Below are 20,637 nucleotides of genomic sequence, written 5' to 3' on the forward strand. Positions count from 1 at the left end.
AATTTGTATCTGTGTAGTATTGATGATGACCTTTTCTTCTGTGGTAGCATGCATAGTGCCTTGCAGCACCATGAATGTATGTCAGTAGGGGTGAAACTTTTAGTTAGGCACCAGCTTGACTTCTCTGTCTTTGATGATACAAATAAATGTTGTATTCAACAAAAGGGCTTTACAATCTCATTGTGGTGAGTTACCTACAACATTGGCCATGGTCTGTGATGTTTGATGCATTCCATGGTACCTCTTTGACAAATGACTCAACAAGATGCAGCCCATTCTTGGCATTGGATGTTTCATTTGGTGATATAAGATGGCTACTTGGGGCATCATCTCTCCAATTAAAGGATTAAAACATGAACCAAAACTGTCATTTCTGGGAGAAATACCACCAATCCTGGTATATAACTCATAATGTATGAGTGGCTTAGGTTATCATATATATATATGATATATATATATATCATATATATATATATATGAAGATTATTATAACTACACATAGAAAGGCTGGTGCTCTTCATGTTTCTTTTCATGGTTTGTCTATGAAAGAAGGATGTGCTAAGGATATGGAGAGGGTCAAGTTGAAAGTGGTCAGTATGAAAATATGTACAAGTATGAAATTACCAAATAACAAATTTAATTAATAAAAAGTAGAATGAAAGATAGACAAACACAAGATCATTTTAATCCAAATAGAAGGCAGAAATATTTGATAAAATTCAAAGTGATCAACAAAATAAAGACATGAAGAAAAATTAATATTCAAACTAAAAACAGTGATGTAGTAATGAGATGCAGCTCCATTGTGGAGCACTACTCTGGCATGCCAAATACTCTGGATTTGAGCTACACCAGTTGGTGGATGGGAGAGAGAACAAGCAAGGGAGAGAGGATAAGGGAGACAAGGTAAAAGGAAGGAAGAGAGGAAAGGAAACTCCAAGATTTTCTTTTGAAGGCCTACATCTGCCATAATATGTAATGTTGAAAGAAAGAATATTTATACCAAGATAAAGAACAAGGCAGGATTTTGCACATTAAGTTCCAGAATGTACATGTATACACACACACACACACACACACACACACACACACACAGAGACAGAGAGAGAGAGAGAGAGAGAGAGAGAGAGAGAAAAAATAATGAACATTAGCTAATAATCTGAACTATTTTATTATCAAATCATATTATTTGTATGTATCAATCAACTACACGTTTTCTGAAAGTTATTAGAATTAATAATGAAATTCAACATATTTGAAGAATACAATAACAAAATACAAAATTAATTGTTTTCATATATAAGAAATACAAGAGAAAGACAGTTGCTGGAAAATTGGCTCAGAGATTAAGACAATTTACTATTTTTGAGCAGGAGCTGAGTTTGGTTTCCAGCACCTATATCCCTGCTCACAACCATCTTCAAGTCTAGTCCCAGGTGATATAGTGCCCTCTTCTGGAGTCTGCTGGTACTACAGGTACTGTACCCTCAAGTACATAAACCCCCCATAACACATAATCAAAAATAAAATCAATTTTAAAGATAAAATTATAAACTATCTGAAAATGCACCCCAAACTCCAATTTATAATATCATTGATAAAAATAAAATGTTTTGGAGAACATTTGATAAAAGATATGTAAATCTTGTACACTACAAACCCACAGAGTGTGGGGTGGGCATGATCAAAATACATTGTATACATCCATGACATTCACAAAGAATAAATTAATTTAAAAGCTGGAAGAAAATGTAAACAGGACATAATCTCATCCTTGTGCTTTGTGAGATGGGGTTTTGTTTAAATGACAACATTTTTTCCTATTTGTCTATAGATTTAAACCCATTTACATCAAAGTCCCAGGTAGCATTTTGAAAACATAAGCAAGCTGAAGGATTCAGAATGATCTAAATTTTCATCTTGTGCTTTATCTTCCTATGATATGAATGCTTAACACTAGCTGTATCTCTCTCGAACCATTCTCAGTGGCATAGCACAGTGCCTTATTGAATGCAGGTTTGGAGACACTGCAGAAGTCTGCAGCTTTTCCTGTTAAGCTGAAACTTTACACCAGTATATGGTCAGCTGTTACTTCTCCCCTCAATTAATTTAAAACAAAATACAGTTGTGCACACACAGTTAGAGTAGAAAGTTGCACTTTTCCAGTGAGGGAATATTATGTCTTATGAGGTAAATCTCACCATACATGGACACAGAGAACACCACCACTTGAGGCCACTGGTTAGGTGTTGAAGGAGATATTCAATTACCAGATTTCAATTGCATCCAGTTCCTGAGTTACAGGAGTTCATTCAGTAAATGTGCTCTCATAACTGCTATTGTTGGAAGAGGTAGAATTCCCAGGGGATAAGAGAAGGAGGACTGGGAGCTTTCTGTCACTCTGATAGATTTCCCTGACCAGAGATCCTAATTTCTATTTTCCTAGTGTGTGAAATCTGGCCCCAGCAGCAGTGCTTTTGTGAATGCCTGTAATAAAAATGTACAGCCTTAGGGTACTCACTGAGGTTTCTGTGTCATCCAAGTCATTTAGTGATCTGAACCCAAACCTGGGGCCATGTGTACTTGAGTTTGTTTGGTAAGAGTCTCCTTGCTTGTGGTGTTCAGAGCCAGGGGATTTAACATTTGAGAAGCAAAGTTAAATGCTCTCTCTCTCTCTCTCTCTCTCTCTCTCTCTCTCTCTCTCTTCTCTTCTCTTTATCTCTCTCCTCTCCTCTCTTTCCTTTACAAAAGAAACACTTATAACTAAACAGGTTGTTTATTTTAACCCTATTCCCTGGACTTTGATCTGAGGAGCACAAGGTAGACTGGAAAGTCTAAAGGACCAAAAAAATTATGTATGAGGCAAATACTGCCTTTCTTCCAACTCTTTTTTTAAAATTCCTGTGACTGCTGTGAGGTTACCTTTCAAGTGACCAAGATTCCTTGGTATAGGAGAATCCCATACAGTGTCTCTCAGGCCTTGGCAAACTATGAAAGGGCTCTGGGATCTGTGATATACAAACAAGACCAAGCACTAGATCTGAAATACAAGCATCTTTCTCCTCAGAATATGAGAAGAAATACCCATCAAAACCTACAGCTTCTTAAATACTTCTCTAAAATGTACCAGGTCAGCTGACATAAAATCTGAACTCAGGGCCTGTCACTGGGGTTAGAGTCCTGTGCAAGAAACACTGGTGTTAGTCTCTTTGTTTGAAGCTCTGGAGTTATGAATGGTCTGGGATGAATGGTTGTCCGAAGGACTGTGATTGCTCTGCTGGTCTCTGATATGAGTAAAATGATGTCTGCAAAGGTGGGTTAAGGATAGTTGGAAGTCTTTTCTAGGTTTCAATTTCAACCTAAAATTAGGTAGACTAACTCTTGTTGCTTGACTCCTACAGAGGTACCTTGCCAAGGTCAGTATTTTAGGAATATATTTCTTTTATCATTAAACTTAAAATTTGTCTTTATATTTAAAGACATAGAATTGTATGTGTTTGCCAATTTCTATGCATGTTTCACCATGTATACCTTAAACAGCTCTCCAGATAAATTTCTCCACAATGAGAACTTTCAAAATGCCTTCTTCTTTGCAGTGTCATGTGTGATCCTCTTCACTGCATGCTAAGCCAGCTAGGCATTTACTTCTACTTAACTATAATTTGATATATTAAAAAAATCGTTTCCTATTTTCCCTTCTCTGACTCTCTTCAGCCACTGTTTAACACCATTGCATTCTACTTTCAATTTCTGTAGGACCACTTAAAATAAATTATTTAGGTGAATATATTATCAGTCCTTTTCACTTTAGCATATCACTCTATTTACCTGGGCAGGGGGCAGGAAAGTAAAAATATTCATTCTTGAATGCTCCCATCAGAGTAAATACTTTTAGTCAATAGAAACTGAGTGACAGTGACTAATCAAAAAGATAAAAAACATGTCAGTGGTGAACCACAGAGAGGAGTGTGGATTAAGCCTGGGCTGAAGTCCTTGGACTGATTGTGTCTGCAGGAAATGGGATACTAAACATTCTAGGCTGGTGGAGAAGAAAAACATCAAACTCAGATCTCTCACTTCATGACTGAAAAAAAAGACTGAGGTTTTAGGAAGTAATGTGAGGTACTGAGGTTTGCAGTAGTATTTATTTGTCTGTGTCAGGAGCATGCCAGGATGGTAATTCTCTGTTTACAGTGTCCTCTGGTCAGGAACTGAGGATGAGATAAACTCTCAACTGGCAGGAATACATCGTTCATCTTTCCTTTTTACCCACCTGGATCATGCCATGTTCCTTCACCCATAGAGAAGAGCTAAATGCAACAACACACCAGGACACAACTCAGCATACGTCTGGAGCACATCCCTGTCACTTCCTCCAGGGCTGAATATCACATTGGTCAGTTGGAGGTAGGTAGGGAGGCTTCTCTAGATGTTTCTACAAAAAAGAGAAGTATGGGAATGAATCATTTCTGAATGAGAATAAGGTAATGCAAAAAGAAGTGGCAGACTCGCCTGCTTTTATCGAAGGATAGTATGAGAAAACCATTGATGTATCTCAAGAGGACTCTTTGCCGTGTGGTTAGTAAGAAATTCTTTCTGGGATGTTGAAAGTTAGCACTAATATTCAATACTGCTATGATTCCTTTTCCTTCTGTTTCTGCGTAAATATGTTATTAACAGTCTGAGTGCTCCTGCCTTAGGGCTGTGAGTCAGACGTCACCGGATCCAGAGACTCAGAACATACTGTTCTACACTGATAGTGTCACAGTTCCTGTGCATTTCAGTGAGCTACACCTTGATGTCCAAGAAATTGAGGGCACTGCTTAACTTCATACATCAGATAAATATCTTGATCAAGGAAAAATAAAATCTGATTCTTGAAAACAGTTTGTGATGAAAATTGTATTAAAGGACCTGAAGTTGTGTTTGCTAGAGTTTTATATGTTTCTATGGAAACAAGAATGAGCAAAAGTCTTCTGTGAACTCTGGTGGGTAAGGTAACCTCTATCCCTCTTCTCAGTAGATTATTCACTGTATATCTGTAGCAAACCTTCTAGTGCACTCTGTAAATTATCATTCTAAGTACTAATAATGTGATAATACTCATAGAATAACTATCATTTTGTAGTGAATAACCAATTGTCATAATGTGAATTGCCCCCTCCCATTCTCTCCTAACAGTTTGTACAGTATCACCTTGGTGCAAAGCAATAACTATGATCTGGTGACAACCACACTTGTGCAAAAGAAAACATATTGCAGTCAAATATTAAATAAAGCTCACAGTCTCAGCAACTCAGATTGGTCACAAACAATATGTGTATCCAATGTGGGTCTATGGGAAGAGATAAAAGCAACACCTAAGAATTCAAGATGCATAACTTCATATGGAGATGACATCATCACAGAAGAAAGGAAGAGTGAGAACCAAGTCCACATCTTTTGGAGGGCTAACACTCTTGAACGTAGATTATTCAGCTAGTCAGGTTACTAACAAGACAGCTATGAGGTAGGATAGGAAACTTCAAGGGAAGTGTCATTCAGAAGAGTCAATGAATAATAAAAAACACAAGGATCACTCTATTTACTTTCTTAAAAAAAGTACATTATTTTTTATGTGTACAGGTATTTTGCCTGCATGTGTGTTTGTGTACCACATGTATAGCTGGTGCCCTTGGAGGCCAGAATTAGGCATCAGATTCCCAGGAACTGGAATTATAGTTCATTGTGAATTGCCATATTGGCTTTGCAGATTGAACCTGGAACCTCTGGAAGAACAGCCAGTGATCTTAATTGCTGAGCTCTCTCTCCAGCCACTCTTTTTACTCCTATCTAAATTTCTTTCTTTTAACATTTATTTTAGTTTTAATTTTTCCTCCAGTTTCCTTACATGTAACACAGTAAGTCTGAGATCCAATGGTTTTTATACATACAATGAAACAATCTATTTCACACACACACACACACACACACACACACACACACACACACACACACACACACACATATATATATATATATATATATATATATATATATATCTCAAGGAATTTTATGAAATATACAAGTCTCTACTATCATCAGGATACAAAATATTCACATCATCATGAAATATATTTCCATGGCCCTTCACAGATAATGCATATCACATTGTGCTCCAATTTAATTACTATTCTGCTTTATGGTAATATGCAATTGGTTTGCTTTGTGTAAAATTTCACCTAAGAAGGGTTAGCAAGAATAGTAAAGTGTCTTAACTGCCAAGCCTGATGGCTTGAATTCACTCTCCAGAATTGACATTTTGCAAAGAGAGAGCCAACTCCTCCCATAAATTGTTCTCCAACATCACAGGTGTGTTGTGGCATGCTGATACCCACCTCCAAATTAAAGCAAGAAAGGAAGGAAGGAAGGAAGGAAGGAAGGAAGGAAGGAAGGAAGGATAACATTTCACCTAAGAAGAATTTAAGCTTTACTGTGTTTTCTTTCAACATGATACTTTATAAATCATCCATGCTGTATCAGTAGCTTATTAATTTTCACAGAGAAACAATGTTGAATTTAGGAACACTCAAACATTTAGTTACAGTGTTGTATTGAAACTGTGTTTGTGGATTGTGCTCACTTTTTATATGTACCATTTATGTATACAGAATACATATATTTATATACAAATACATGTATTTATGTATGTATAAATATATGCAATACTTCTTAATGGCAAATTGGGTTGCTTCAGTTCTGGGCTGTTATAAATAACATATACTCTTTGATAGGTTTTCATATTTTGAGCATATTTATGAGGATGGATTGGCTGGCAAACTTTTTACATGCTTGTTAAAATATTTCAAGTGTTGCCAAACTGTGTTTCTAAGTGAGCACTCTACTTTACTTGAAGTGTGATAGTGAGTGGAGACTGTTCCACATCACTGCAGTGCAAGGTGCTTCCAATCCTAAATACAGTCATCCATGGGGCAAAGAAAAATCTCACCATGGCAGTGTTTTCTCAAATTTGGGTATATATTCATCAGAAATCACTATTAAATAGTGTTTCATTATCACATAGGGTTGGGAATAACTTTTTCCTTTGTGTCTTACCTTTACTTTCCCCAAAAGAATCATTGAAGAAACTATCAAACCTTGCTAAAATTAATGTATCTTTCCTTTTCCTTTACAGTTATAATTTGTATGCCTTTTGTAAAAAAAATGGCTTCCCAGTATCATTTTTTAAAATAGTGATGGCCACTGAGAGGTGCTTACTCTGAAGTAAGATAAATTGCAAAATAATTTGTAGGTGACATTTTTATTAGAAATAATTTATTTTTCCCTCTTAGTGACTTATAAGTCCAAGGAAATAGCTTTCTATTTTGATAAGATGTAATTATATTTTTCTATTGCACTTTGTTATTTTTACAAAATCTATTTGCTGTCATGTTAATTATTAATTGCTTTAAATTATGAATTACTTCTTTGATGTAGATTCCCAAGGACTGGAGTTTATTGTTTTGTATCATATGATCTAGAAATTGTTTGTTTATTCCCCCATACTGATGTCAGGTAGAATCAGCACCGTTTATTACAAACCTTGTCTTCCTTTGTATGCTGTGTTAGCAGTGATGTCTCTGTACATAGGCAGGTCTGTTTCTAGACTCTGCTGTGTCCCATAGAAATCATTTCAATCACTTCCCACTCTTTATTATAGTTCTATGGGCCAAATCAAGTTCCTCTTTCTATTTTTCATCAAGATTGTCTAGATGTTTCTTAGTCTTTAGATTTCTATCTAAACTTTAGAATTAGCTTATCTGTACCCTAAATACTAATATTTGATTCAAAATGCCTTTAATTTATAAATTAGTTCCATAAAAATTGAGTAGTTATCTTTTCGAAGCTTTATTTAGCTTTAATTTAGCTATGTTTATGCTGTTACACATCATCAAAATCATTTTCTAATAGTGCTTTTGCATTTTTTAAAAGATGTATTTATTTATTATATATAAAATGTCCCTCCTGCATGTATATCTGCAGCCCAGAAAATGACATCAGATTTCATTATAGATGCTTGTGAGCTGCGGCGTCCACCCTTGACCAGCAAGAAAGACGCCACACCGAGGAATCTTCTTCAAACACAGTTTAATCGGGAACCTCTTTGCTTTGTACAATGTATAATGGCGGCGGCGGCGGCCCCGGGCCGAGGGAGACGGGGCTTGATATAGTCTACATCTACCAATCACCTAACCCTACGTGGCGCGCCAGGATAGGTTGTCTCCAAGCAGAATTAAGAGGATACATGACCTTTACCATATTTGGAGTTGTTTACCACAGAGAGCGCTCGCCGTCGGGCTGGCGGAAGGCGGAAACCGGCGCCATCTTTTGGGTGCGGTTTTCTGCAGCTCCCTACAGTTCCCCCTTTTTGTTTTAATATTATAGGAGTAGCAGTATCTATCTGTTGTCAGATTTCAGTCATCTCTGTCTTAGGTTTAACCCCAGTGTCCCTATCTTACCCGTCAAAGAGTCACTGTGTCGCCCTCACAGGCTCATGTCTTAGGTTGAAGGGAACACATGTATGCTTATTCGCTCAGCATGAGGGTAGGTGCCCGTCATTGAGCATGACTGATTTAGATACGCATCACTCACTCAGCAAGGGCGAGACAGACATCTATTTGTCTGTCAGCATGGATAACCATGCTTGAGGGGACTGTCCTGCTTCCACAGCAGCAAAGGCCTGTACCAACATAGCAGCTTGGGATTTTTGTGACTTCCTGATCCTGCATAGGCACCACAAGCAAACAAAAATGGCTAACAGCATCATGGAAAACATAACCCCTACTCCAGCCCATTCCTTAACTAAACTAAAGGCTTGTGCAATCATGGTATTACTTCTCTGCTGTGTGACCCTCATCCTGCAGATACACCATAAGGCTATGAAACTAACTAGGATAAGCATTCCTCCCAGGGCACCCATTCCTGCCCACTCTTTCAGATGATTCATGGCTTGAGTGATCTACGCAGACAGTCCTTCCGCAACCGAGATGTTGACCCTGGTGGAATTTACATGCACTATGGAGAGTCTCAGCTCCTGTATCAGCTTTTCAAAATCCCCAGACCAGTTGCCTAGAAGATACTATGAAGGTTGTTTAGACATATTTGCTGCTAAGGAATAATTCTGATAGGAAACAGCTGTTATACACAAACCAGGCATTCTCCATTCACATCCCAACTGTGCCAGTTACCATAAAGTATCCAATTGTTCCTGCAATAGATCAATGTGTTGATTCAAAACCATAATGCCACCTTTCAATTGAGCATTAAGGGTAGATTGGATATCCAATGCAATCTCCATATGCTAAGTGCAGCAATTTCAACTCCTTACTAGTTAAGAGAATGTCATCCATATAGTGAACACATCTCACAGCAGGGTATTTCTCTCTAATAGGAGCAATAGCATGACACACAAAAAGCTGACACATAGTGGGGCTATTGACCATACCCTGGGGTAAAACCACCCACTCATATAATGGTATGGAGAATAGAAGGTAAAGTAAAAGCAAACCTAACACTATCCTGCACACATCACAAATCAGGTTCTTCATGATTGGGTAGGGCTGACAGCAATGGTAAACCACGCTGCACAGGCCCCATGACTTGCATCTATTTATTTCCTTCAGCTGTTCTAACGTCTCCTGCCCCTCTTCTACAGCCTTGCGGCATCTTTGATCCTCTAGACAGCTGCGAACCATTTTCCAAATAGGCCTCGTCCCTGGCTTCAGCGTTCCCTGTGCCCAGACAAAATCTAGATCTTTTCCAAGCTTATCCCAACTATCCACAGTGAGGTTGCCCGAAGACCACGTTGTACAGGGCCCATAATTTGCATCTGCTGATTAATAGCTCTAAGATCGTGAAGCAATCTCCATTTACCAGATTTTTTCTTAATGACAAAAATAGGAGTATTCCATGGAGATACAGAGGCTTTTATATGCCCCAGATCCAGCTGCTCCTGCACTAGAGTCTTAGCAGCTTCCAGTTTTTCAGAGGAAAGTGGCCACTGAGGAACCCATACCGGCTCCTCTGTTTTCCAGGTAATAGGAATACCTCCCTCAGTGGCCCCTAGGAAAAACCCAGACCTAGATTCTTTGGTCTTGGTTGTGGGATAATAGGACTGGCACGACCCTACAGATGTTTCCCGAGGCCTCGGCCTGGGACGTATCCCATTCGTTTCATGATACCTTGAGATGTTTCTGAGTATTCATTTGTGAGTTTAAAACCCATATCCTTTAACAAATCTCTTCCCCATAATGAAATTGGTAAGTCTAACACATAAGGTTGCATGGTCCCTGAATGCCCTTCCTGATCTTTCCAAGGCAATTGTCTAGCACTCATATCAGGAGCCTTAGCATAGCCTAAACCTTGTAAACTTTGAGAAGAAACCTGTATAGGCCAGCCAGAGGGCCAATCTTTAGTGGCTATGATGCTCTTATCAGCTCCAGAATCTAGTAAGCCTAAGATTTTCTTACCATTCACTATTAACTCAAGGGTTGGACGTTGATCAAGGTCTAAAGCTAGGAAAGTTAAGTTTGATCCAGTGGAACCAAAGTTTCCCTCTCCTCTCTCTCTGGCTTGTGCTGGAAACTTGTCATGCAAACTTGGCAAAAGCAGTAGCTGTGCTATCCTGTCTCCAGGAGAAATGGCTGTAATCCCTCTAGGAGATTCTACCATGATCTTTACTACACCCATGTAATCAGGATCTATAACTCCAGGATGTACTCGTAAACCTTTCAATGCTGCAGATGATCTTCCTATAAGCAAACCTACTGTGCCAGGCTCAAGGGGTCCCTTAAAATCGGTGTCAACAAGCTGGACCCCCATTCTGGGAGTTAATACGAGTCTGGTGGTGGAGCGTAAGTCCAGCCCCGCGGAGCCTGTAGTGGCTCTCCTCGGTCCCTCGGATGACGAAGAGAGGGCCAGGTTTCGGGACTCTGCTCCTGGTTCTGATCCTCCATGGCCCCATATATTTGTGGGCCCTGGGGTCGTGGGCCCCGTCGTCCGTTTTTTGGACGGGCTCCTCCATACCCCTGAACAAGAGGCTGTCCACTGATGTCTTTTACTGATCTACAATCCTTAGCCCAATGATTTCCTTTTCTACATCTAGGACATAAGCCAGGTTGCTTAGGGCGCGGAGCAAAGTTATTGACTTTAGTGTTTCCTCCCTCGGGGCATTGCTTTTTCAAATGCCCTTGCTTGCCGCATTTAAAGCAAGCTCCTGAACCTCCACCTTTCTTAGTTAATTGCATCACAGCAGCTGCTAGTCCAGCATTAGTCAGCGGACCCCCTAACTCCCTACAGACTTTCATCCAGACTTCAAGGCCTTTACCCTTATATGGAGTTATTGCAGCTCTGCACTCTTTTGTACACTGTTCATAAATCAGCTGTTTGATCAAAGGCATAGCAGTATCTGGATCCCCAAACACTCTTCCTGCAGCTTCTACCATTCTTGCCACAAAGTCTGAAAAGGGTTCCATAGGACCCTGTAATATCTTTGTAAGATTTCCACTGACCTCACCTTTGTTAGGCAGAGACCTCCAAGCCCTAATGGCTATTTGATTAATCTGATCATACACTTGAGGAGGATATCCTGTTTGTTGCTGTGCAAAACGTCCTTGACCAAGAATCATGTCCACATCCCAATATTGATCACCAGCTGCACGATTAATTGCACCTTGATCATTGGCAAACTCAATTTGAAAAGCTCTCCAATCTAAATATTGTCCTGGTGATAAGCAAGCTCTTACCAAATTTGTCCAATCACTGGGTGTCATACAGTAGCGACCGAGCGCTTCTACCTGAGCAATTGTAAAAGCTGCTGTCACCCCATAGGTGCGTACCGATTCTGCCAGAGCTTTGACAATTTTAAAGTCAATTGGTTCATGATATCTCTGTTGGTTACCGTCTGTAAAAACTGGATAAGCCAGTGGTTGAGTAACCTGAAGCTCAGTGCGAACCGTACGCCACACTTCCGGACAGAAGGTGGAGCAACCAGGACCTCCTACTTCCTCTTTCGAGCAGTAGGGGGGAGGAGCGGTAGGGCGGTGCCCTTGCTTTACAGTCGCCATTTTAGGACGCTGTTTTTCTGATACTTTTAATGAATGTTTTTCCATGAGCTCAATAATCTCTTCCTCCTCTTCCTCCATGATGTCCTCATCCTCACATATATCCTGCTCTGATTCTGAATCCTCTCCTGGTTCTTTTAACTCCTTTCTCAACCTTCCTAGAGAAGGATAAACTCGCTTCTTATCCCTTTTCTGTTTCTCCTTTGTTTTCTCACTGCAAGTCGGATAACACCACCAGAAAATAAAAGCCCACACTGCAATGTTGAAAGGCAGCCAAATCACCACTATAATAGCGGGGTCCATTAACTTACTCTCACTCTGCAAATTAAAGCAGAAGTGAGGTTTTTTACTTTCGGTTCGCTTTTGTCGCGAACAGTGTTGCTCCTTTCCGGAGACTTTACCGCCTCTTTCCTGAGGGCTTTGTTGCTCCTTTACCGGAGACTTTATCGCCTCTTTCCTGAGGGTTTTGGTGCTCCTTTACCGGAGACTTTATCGCCTCTTTCCCGAGGACCTTGGTGCTCCTTTACCGGAGACCTATCTCCTCTTTCCCGAGGACCTTGGTGCTCCTTTACCGGAGACCTATCTCCGCATTCACCACGGACTTTACAGTTCCACTTACCTTGGGAACTTACCCCCGACTGTGAGAAGTTCTGATTCCCTGTACGTAAGGGCCATCACTCGCGGCGGTGGCGGCGTCCCCGTACGGGCCACCACTTGCGGCGTCCACCCTTGACCAGCAAGAAAGACGCCACACCGAGGAATCTTCTTCAAACACAGTTTAATCGGGAACCTCTTTGCTTTGTACAATGTATAATTGCGGCGGCGGCCGCGGTGGCCGAGGGAGACGGGGCTTGATATAGTCTACATCTACCAATCACCTAACCCTACGTGGCGCGCCAGGATAGGTTGTCTCCAAGCAGAATTAAGAGGATACATGACCTTTACCATATTTGGAGTTGTTTACCACAGAGAGCGCTCACCGTCGGGCTGGCGGAAGGCAGAAACCGGCGCCATCTTTTGGGTGCGGTTTTCTGCAGCTCCCTACAGTGAGCCATCATGTAGTTGCTAGGAATTGAACTCAGGACCTCTGGAAGAGCAGCCAGTACTAGTTCTTTTAACCTGTAAGCCACCTCACCAACCTCACAAAATTATTTCTAAATATTATCAATATATGCAGTTGGACTTGTATTTTGAAATTCTACCATGTGGTTTTGCTTAGCACATATATAAATATTAAAATCATTATGCCATCAATGTATCATGAATGTTTTGTCTAATTATTTCAATTTTATTATATATTTATAACTTTATTTTTTGGTATTTGGACTAGGATTTGAAATACAAGGATGATAATGCACATCCATATTTCTCTCCCAATATCAAGGAAAAATTTCTGAACATTTTCTAGTAAAATATCTAATGTATATTTCTATTTGCTTATTCTTCCCACTAAGTTAAGAAATTTCACATCAACTGTTACCTTGCTGACTTGAATTTTCAGTTTATTATTATATTGACACAGTAAGGTTTGGTGTTATATACCATAGTGTGGGTGGTGTATGGTACAGCTTCACTGTTGTGTGGTGTGGTATCACATTACTCATATTAGTTACTTGTCTTGTTTCTGTGACCAAATTTCTGACAAAGGCAACTTTAGGAAGGAAGGAATTATTTGGGCTCACAGTTGACTGATCCAGTCAATCAGGGTCCAGAAACCATGGCAACAGAATTTTGAGGCTGTGTGGTACATCCACAATCAGGGAAAGTACTTCTGCTAAGCTCTGTTTTATCCTTGTTTCTTCCTAGGACACCATCCACTGAGTGGTACTGCCTTAATTTAGGTCAGGTCTTCCCCCATCATTTGACATAATGGAGACACACCCTCACAGATATCCCAAGATAACGGTTTCCTCTGAAGTTCTAAATCTTGTCAAGTTGCCAATCAAGATGACCATCACAGTGGACACTGTGTGGTTTGAGGTGTTGTGTGTGTAGCAAACTGCTGCATGGTGGTATGGTATGGAGTATTGCACCTTCCATGGATGATATATTTCAATGTCTTAATTTACTTTTTCATTCTGTACATTACACTCAGTTTAAAATATTAATACTTGTTTTCTCAGGCATCTAAAAGTGTTAAAAAGTAATTGCTGCTTTATGAGCCTGGGCCTTTGAAACAAAACCTTTTAAGCACTAGAGTTATGACAGGAACAAAAGCAAAATACTAGGAAAAATAGAGATAAAGGTAGATCTTTACATTTTTATCTGCTTAACTTGTTTATAATTGGATTATAACTTCCATGTTTGGAAAAATACCTGCAGCCAAATAATGTTGCAAAACATGAGCTATTTGCTTTTATAAGTTAAGTACTTATCATCCATCAGTTGACATAATATGCTTTAAAAACTGCACACACTTGAAACACAGAGGGGCACAGAGCATATCCATGCTTATTAGACAGTCCCACTCACAGTACAGTTGGACTAGCCCTGTCTGTGTAAATTAGGACTTGGGGAAAATGAATATTTTATGTTCACTGAGACTTGATGACCAGGGTACCAGGACCAAGAAGGCCCATGAAAGGTGGCTTTTACAACATGTCCATGTGGCTGTGATGCATATGAGTTTGGTAAGCACTCCTCTAGAACAATGCTGCCAGCAGGACATCCAAAGGCTGGTCTGGATACAAGACTGGAAATGGTGAAGCATGGGAAAGTAAAGAATGAGTGACAGTTGCTCAGCTTCCAACTCTGTTTCTACCATAGCTGGGATCCTGAAGAACAAGAATAATGCAAAAGAGCTGGTCCACAAAGAAGACAATGGCACTAAACAGCAAAATCACCTGGGTTGGATGAAGAGCAATTCTAGGGCTAAGACTGATGACCCTCTCAGCCATGATGATCACTGTGTTTTCAGTCAGCACACCTGACCTGCAGCAACAGAAGGTGCCTGAAGCTCCAAACAAGCTGGATGCAGATGGAAACTGCAGGCCAAAGCAAAAGAACATTTTCCCACAAGGTGGCAGAATCAATATCATGGAGACTGTGAAAGGGGAAACACTGCAGGCGGCAGATACAGACCCTCTGTGTCAGGCCACAGTGAGAGCACTTGTCACTGATAAGCTGTCACTGACACTCTGGCAGTGTATTTCCACAGCAAGAAGTCCTGCATGACCCAGTATTCTTCTAGGATGCCCTCTATTATGTTACCAGTGAAATGGGATGTGCTGACTGAGGGGTAGGTAGCACAGCATTAAAGATGTTTTCCATCAGCTTTGTGTAAGCGCAGTCTGATGTTTTCACATTGCCCTGAGACATATTTCTTGGAGACTATCTCTTTTGTTTGGTGACACTTGATTGCAACTCTTTAAGAGTCACCAATTTCTTTTCCAGAATCAAACAGGCTCTACTTCCCTCTTCTATCTGCTTAGAGAAACTCTGTTTTCAGCATTTCTTCCATTTCTATCATTTCTCTTCTTCCTCAGCCCCATCAACCAAACTGAACATTTTTGTTGTTGTTGTTGTTTTAAGTCCTCTGCTTCTCTCAGAAGTGATCCTTAAGGCTCTGTGGTAGAATTTTATTTAGAGAAAGCTGGTGACCCAGCAAACTTCTCCCCCAGTTCAGCAGAGCCTTCCAGAGACAGCAGATCAATCTCCCTGGCTGAAAGATAGAAAGCAGTAGGGTTCTGAGCTGCTTCCCCTGTGTCCTGTCAACACAGCACTTGTTAAGTCAGTGCAGGAACTCTGGGAAGAACCTAGAGACAGAAACGGAAACAGGAGTCATGGAAGAATGTCCATTACTGGCTTTCTCTGCAAGGCTTTCTCAGCCTGCTTTCTTACAAGACCTAGGGCCATCTGCCCAGAGATGGCGCTGCCCACAGTGAAGTCGGCTCTCCCACCTTAAACATTGCTCAAGATACTGTTCCACAGAGTTGACTACAAGTCAATAAAAGATTAACTCTTCCCAGATTTGCCCAGGCCCTATTATGCTGACAAAACCAACCACCATACTGCGCTTGCATAGGAGACACGTTTGATTCCCAGTATCCACATCAGACTGTTCACAGTAGCTTCTAAATTGTCTCTGGTTTCCTCAGGAATTGAGGAGTTTGCAATGCTCCCATACAGACATATATATGTATTTAAAAAGAAAATCTAAAAAAAGAGGGGACTGTTTAAAAATTAACTCTGAGGTTTTGGGTTACAGGGGTTATATTTTAGGATTGAAAATATATTGAGACACTGAATTTGACTATACTTTATAAAGAGCAGGAAGGAAAGTAAAACTAAATTTTAGTATATATTTTTATTTTATATATTTGAATTACAAACAAGATTGAATTACATGGTGATCCCAGTTCCCTTCTCCCTCCCTCCTGTACCACCCCCCAACTAAAATCCTACCTGTCATATGTCCTCTCTTCTAATCTACACCTGACTCAAAATTTCTGCTTCCTCATGACCTCTGCATCCTTCCTTTCCTTCCCTTCTCACTCTCATAGCTTCCTCCCCCATCTTCCCATGTTCTCAATTTTCTCAAGAGATGGTAACCCTTTCCCCTTCTCCAGGGATGAGATAGATCACAATGAACTGCAATTGTGCTTCTGTTTGATTTTGAAGAAGGTACAGTGTGAGATAATTCATGGGTCAGCTTGATCATGTTTGTTACATGTCTTTAGCATTAAGCTAGATGGTTTGGCAGAGCTAGTTACAATAGTTTCAGAAGAGTTTCCACATATTGCTCAAGTCTGTGTATTCTGATTCATATGTGCTAGAAGAGATCATGGGCAATAATAGCACCATTTGCACTGCAGCATGGCAGGTAGTAACAGAAGCAGTGATTATTTTTTCTAGATGAGGGGAAGATGACATGTGTAACATCTTGATAGCAGAGCCTTGAATTTCATAGTGGGACCCTGGTTTTTCTCTTCAGGTCACCACATCTCAGCAGTGCTAATATCTCACTGACTAATGTGCAGACTGTGTCTTCTCCATGAGAGTTTGTGAGCTCTGTGTGCTTTTCAGAATGAAAACCGTGGGAGGGAAAAGCACCATCAGTCTCTAGAATGCCTCCAAATCCTTCAGTCATATGCTTCTCTAACCATGACTTGTCAAGGAATCATGTGCTAGTGCAGTAATATTTGGAATTCAGTAAATGAACTTCAGTCTCAGAATAAATTCTCCTTGAAAAGCCTTTTTATGAGGCCAGCCTATGGGAAATGCAAGAGATACCTGGCAGTCATATCTCCAGGATGCCCACACTACATTCCATCACAATGCAGAGCTTGTATGTACATGGACCCTTCATCATACCTAAATGAACTTTCCGGAAAATCTCTACATTTGTGGTAGTGATGCTTTCAAATGAGGAAAGATTACCACATAACCATTACACATTTGCTTTGTTATATATGAGTGAAGACACAAAAAGAACGGAGCTATTCAAAACTATCCAAGACCCATGAACATTAGTGTTGCCAAAGCAGGAGGAATCAGGAAAAATTTTCCTCGCTTGTCACAGGTAAGTTAACCCAGCCCAGTGGTTAGAAGACTGGGGGGCTAGATGATACTTGAATTGTACAAAGTTTGAACATCTGAGTAAATCTGAATCAAGAGCTCTATCTGGATGTAAAATAATGTTGATCTGATGCAGTGTTATCTAGTCAAAAATGAAGTTAATGGCCAGAAAGATGGCTCAGTGGGTAAATGTACTTTGCCCTGAGTTTGATCCCAAGAATCCATAGTAGAAGGAGAGACTAGGCTCCTATTAGTTTGATTCTGAGCTATACACACACTACACACACACACACACACACACACACACACACACACACACACAGAGAGAGAGAGAGAGAGAGAGAGAGGCAAGCACACAGGCACACACACATACAGTCACACACACATATAGTCACACACATACACACAGAGAAGCACACAGGCACACACACACACACACAGACAGAAAGACAGAGATAGAGAGAAGAGAGAGAGAGAGAGAGAGAGAGAGAGAGAGAGAGAGAGAGAGAAGCACACAGGGACACACATACACACACACTTAAAAGCCTTTACAAACTTTTAAAAATGAAGTTAAAGCACATTACCACACATCTCAATACAATTTGAATTGAAAAATTCAACTAAATGGAGACTATTTGAGTTCATTTTCTCTAATGGTTTGTGGAAAGACAAACCTCAGGAGCAAGACTTTATGAACCAACCTCATGGTTTTTTTTTTTTTTTTTTTTTTGGTTGGTTTTGGTTTTGATTTAAAAAAATCTTTCTGGCTCTTAGTTTCATTATCACTCACTCACCTGTGAAATAGGGGCAATTATAACATTCCCTTAGAGGCTATGAAATTCTAATGTCAGAGTCCAAGTTTACCAGAATGTGATGACAGTGTTGTATACAATAAGTTGTAATATGATACTCTCTGATAAATAAGAAATGTCCCTAGAAATTGGCTGGTGACATACAAGATAATAGAAACTTTGGAGGTGATTTTGAAGACTGAATTCACAAAACAGTGGTGAGTGATTGGATGAGATAGTTATCTGCAGAAATGGAAGACTTAAATTCATTGCTTCTCTATGTCTAAGTCAAGGATGTGAACAGAAGACAGCATGGTGTCCAGAATCTGTTTGAAAAAGAAGACATGGAAAGATCTGTGGAGAGCTGGTGGTTGACCAAATGGCTCTACCTTCATTTAATGAATAAATTAGCTTCAGGCAATAACATGGAAGTGCTGCCAATTGTCTCTTAGGGAATTCAAGGTCAGAACTCTCTGTAATATCTGTGAAGGAAATGCTTTTACAGATAACCCAATAATACAAGGGACTCCGCCACAGGAGCATGATGGATTAATTTTATTAAGCCACACGAAGGTTATTTGTTTTGTGATGAAATTTTTCAGAGACTTGGGATATCTTAATAAATATTCTACACACCAGAAATCATCTTAACTCAGCATCTTAATAATTGTGTGTTCCAAACTGTGAAAGGCAGGTTTGTCATCTAGGGAGTATGGCTATTTACTGCAAGTATCAGTAGAGACATCTAATAAATATAGATTATGAAGGCACACAGAGGCAGTATTTGCTTATGGAAAATGTTGGAAAGTAGATGACAGGTGTGTAAAATTAAAGAAAAGACTGGAAATAGTTTTCAATGAAAAAAGACCAAGTGACTGTTAATTCAGTACGCCAAATGAACAAAATACAAATTACTGCCTTCTAATGATAGCTAAATGATAAATCTGGACAGCTCATAAACATGTCCACAAGAAATATTTTCACAGGACTTCTTTCTGCTTTGAAGTTTTTTAGCACTGTACATGATTGGGACTTAAAACTTGGTCTTTTAAATGCAAATAAATTATCTCACTTCAGCATCTCTTGAGACCTTTTCAATAAACTTCCAAAATATCTGTTTGCAACAGCTTTCTCCTTTGAGATTTTTCTTGCTCCCAGATTAATCTTCATCAATATGTCACCTATTATCTTCAAACATACTTATAATATGTTGAGAAATATATCTCAACAGTGAAGATCATCTCCCAGAGTATACCTTCTATTGTGATCTAGAATTAGTTTCTCTAGAGTTGCATGTCTTCTCCATACTGACTGGTCTCCTGATAATGATAATAGCAAGGTAAAACTCCTTGGTCTAGAGATGTTTTAGTTAGTACTTTTACCCCTTCCTCTGAAATTCAAAATTCCTTTTTAAAATTATTTTTAATATTTTTCCTGTTTAAAATTTAAATTAAAAACAAGCTTGTTTTACATGTCAATCACAGTTCCCTCTACCTCCTCTCCTCTCCTGTCCTCCTCTCCCCCTGCTAACCCCTCTCCCATTTCCTTTCTGCGCCCCAGGGTGAGGCCTTCCCTGGAGGATCTTCAAAGTCTGTCATATCATTTGGAGCAGGGCCTAGACCCTCCCCCTTGTGTCTAGGCTGAGAGAGTATTCCTCTATGTGGAGTGGGCTCCAAAATTATATTCATATACTAGGAATAAATACTGATCTACTACCAGAGGGCCCATAAATTGCCCAGGACTCCTGACAACCACATTCAGGAGGTCTGGGTTGGTCTTATGCTAGTTTCCCAGCTACAAGTCTGGGGTCCATGAGCTTCCCCTTGTTCAGGTCAGCTGATTCTGTGGGTTTACCCAACCTGGTCTTGACCCCTTTACTCATCACTCCTCCCTCTCTGCAACTGGATTCCAGTAGTTCAGCTCAGTGTTTAGGTGTGGGTGTCTGCATCTGTTTCCATCAGCTACTGGGTGAAAGCTCTAGGATAGCATATAAAGTAGTCATCAATCTCATTATCATGGAAGGGCATTTAAGGTAGCCTCTCCATTATTGCTTAGATTGTTAGTTGGTGTCATATTTACCGATCCCTGGACGTTTCCCTAGTGCCAGATTTCTCTTTAAAACTATAATGCCTCCCTGTATTATGGTATCTATTTTCTTGCTCTCCTCTATTCTCACCCCAACTCAACCTTCCTGCTCCCTCATATCTTCCACTCCCCTCCTCTTCTCC

This window comes from Cricetulus griseus (genome assembly GCF_003668045.3).
Source record: "Cricetulus griseus strain 17A/GY chromosome 1 unlocalized genomic scaffold, alternate assembly CriGri-PICRH-1.0 chr1_1, whole genome shotgun sequence".
In the NCBI taxonomy this organism is placed as follows: Eukaryota; Metazoa; Chordata; class Mammalia; order Rodentia; family Cricetidae; genus Cricetulus; species Cricetulus griseus.